Source organism: Anarrhichthys ocellatus, unplaced genomic scaffold, assembly GCF_004355925.1.
Source record: "Anarrhichthys ocellatus isolate YVR2014 unplaced genomic scaffold, GSC_Weel_1.0 scaffold45, whole genome shotgun sequence".
Lineage (NCBI taxonomy): Eukaryota > Metazoa > Chordata > Actinopteri > Perciformes > Anarhichadidae > Anarrhichthys > Anarrhichthys ocellatus.
The window spans coordinates 21,614-24,867 of record NW_022280075.1 but is presented as its reverse complement, the minus strand read 5'-3'; positions in this window follow the sequence as shown (position 1 = coordinate 24,867).

Below are 3,254 nucleotides of genomic sequence, written 5' to 3'. Positions count from 1 at the left end.
CATCAACAGACCGTGTGTTGATTTAATGCTGATTATGGTGACGGAAGAAAATCACGGATTTAACTGGAAGTATCAATAAATGAGCCATATTATTGAGTCCATTTTAGGTAATCCACATCCCAAAATCATCCCTTAATCTCTTCTCCCTTCTCTCCTCCTTGGAGGGTCACTGCCTCACAACAAGTAAACAAAATCCAAGACAGAAACAGCATTTTGGACATGAAATCCCCAAAACATGCTTCAGCTTTTCAGTAAGAAAACACCCTTGAAGTTGCAGAAGTTTGTGGGGAACAAACCTAAAAGATGGAGCGACACAGACACGTATTTGACTCGTCATAGAAGGAGGACAGGTGTTAACAGTAAGCGTCTATATGTCTCAGTCAGCCATGACAGTGTTCATCATACCGTGACGTGTCAAAATGTCTGCATCCTACCAGCGTGTTCATCAGGCTTCACCTCATCATACGCATCTATAGAAGCTTAAATAAATGAGTGAAACCCATTCCAACATAAACACTGTAAATAAAAAACACACTTTAAGATGTGAAGCAGCCGGGCATCGTGTCAGCCATGAACTTCAAACAAAAAAAGAAAATATTGGTTAAATATTAAACATGGCTACATCAGAATTATATTTAAAAAGACAACTACTTCCAGAGTTAGATAACAGATGATATGAACACGATAAGATGCAAGGAGCTAAGTTTACATCGTCAATATTTACAATGCATTCAAGAAACTGGCATTTTATGCGACAATTGAAAGGTTCTTTACCAATTCAAACAATCATACACTCTTTAATTGGGATAGTGGTCTCTAAGTGCTTTTTCATTTACACTGTACACAGTAACTGTCATGCTCAGGTTAGTTAGTGAGGAGTTGGAATAGTTTTTTTAAAATCAAATAGCATGAATGCCTACAGTTAAGATAACGTCTTGTTCTTTGGTAAAGGAGGGTGAAGGGGATGTTTGTACGGGACATTTCGGTAACGAGGTTACACTTCGCACATCAACAGAACGACTGAGAGAAGGCCTTGTACACAAGTATAAAAATACAACCATAATAAAAAGTGATAGTATCAAAGTGTCCACAGTACAATACATACGTACATACAACAGATTATTGCACCAAATTGAACTATTTTATATTTCCCCATGAGAGCTACACTACTCCTTCACTCTCAGGAGTTTGAAACGTTTGTATATGAATAATACCGAAAACCTGAATGTTCATCAGGAAAAGTTTGAAGATTTGAAATGGTGTGAACTTGAATACAATACATATTTGACCCCAAGGGATCTACTGTATTGACGGTGCACTAAGCATGTTGTGAAATGACAAATATTAAAACCAACTACATCATCTTTTTAAAGTCTGTCTCAAGCCTGTTTGCACTAAATTATTTCACAATAGAATTTCACAAAAACACCAGCTTCCCCAACAGTCAGATTAAAAGGGAAATACTACGTTAATGTTCCTTAAACAACAAAATAAATAGTAAAAAAACGGAAACATCAATACATACTATTTAAAATCTTATACTTCAGTGTGATCATCGTAAACAAATGAGACTTGTAGTCTGTTTATCATAATGTTCAACACATGTGGTTATTAATCGTTCTTTTCTCCTCATATCTATTAAAGGCAGTGGATGTAATGGAAGTGATTCTCTGTACGCCTCTGTCCTTCTGATGGAACTCCTACAGCTTTGGCTGTTTGCTCTGGAGAAACAGCGCCACCTGTCTGCAGATTTTGCACCAACACGCGGTGTAAAAACCGCCATTGATGGTCTCATTTGTTCATGATTCAGCATCACAGTGCAAGTCAATATAATATTTGTAAGTGTTTGTTTGACGTCTGAGCAAGAATACAAATAAGATATTTGAGGCTTTAGATTGGGGGTAAATGTCTGTCACACAAATATCACATTAAATAAAACCCGCTCGGATTTCTGTTGACTTAATCTTTCATCATATATTTTCTGATTAAATCAAACTTATAATAATTCAAGACTGTATCTTCTTCTTCAGCTGAGACAAAATTATACATTCAGGTTTGAGGGGAAATTTGAGAACAAAATGAGGTTTGGTAGAAAAACAAAGTGAGTTGTAAAATTAAAATGTTGGTATCTGTAGCAGAAGTCATAAATGACACCCAGCCAGGAATCAGTGTAAAGAGAAACCGTCTGTACCAGTAAGCTGCAGCGAGACCACCAGTGAGAGGGAACCGTCTAGTGGACGAGAAGAACCAAGTTTTACTGTAATGACGAGCACAGCCTGCAAACACCATTCATCCAAACCGGCAGACAGCGGTCCACATCGGTGAATTATTAGCAGGGTGAGAAAAGTAAGGGTTGCCGAGTTGCTGTCAATCTTTACGCATTCACTTTTAGTAAACAAACAAAAACAAACACTACTTCGGACTTGAGTAACAGTGTTATTTATCACAACAATCTGTACGTTGATGTCGCTTTGATGACATTTTGCATGCAAATAATACGTTGACTTTTGGTGAGGTGACTTTGAGACAGTGAACAGTGAGACATCGGTAGCAGGAGTCCGGTTTTTTTAGTGTTCTGGAGCCGAGCCGAGTGGAGAAAGTTGGATTCCAGCTTTTGGGGTGCTGTTGGCCGAAAAGGATTATCTGTACATCTATAAATGAAGTGCCACTGAACAAGGCACTTGACCCCCAACTGTTTGAATCCAGACTGACAAGCCTCCCATTTTACAAATGTGACGCATATAAAGGTGCTACACGTAACAATTTGCTTTTCAAATTAAAAGAAGAACAGTGCTGCTACTTGTCCCTCTCTTTTTGCATCTCATGTATTTGTTTAGAAAGCAAAAAACAAGAGTGAAAATCCAGCTAATATGGGATTCAAACTGTAGTGTGACGAACGTACAAAGTTAAATTCGTCCTGTGCTGGAAAGCAGATTTCACACAGTTGTGGCAATCGATCTTCTCATAACGGTCTCCTTTGTTTACATTTTGAAATGGATGATTCGATCCTTCAGTGGTGTTAAAATGCTACATAAAGCACACTAAAAAGAGAGAGTTAAAAGCCCCTTCCTCAACGAACATATGATATTGTTGTTTTCGGACAGGGCGATGTGTAGTGTTACCCTCCACAGGACCACTCCAGCAGGACCACTGAAAACCTAACGGTATTACATTTGGTGGACACCAACACGAATAATAGAAAATCTCCTCCTCTCATCCTCACAGCGGACAGGGAACGATTACAACAACCCCCC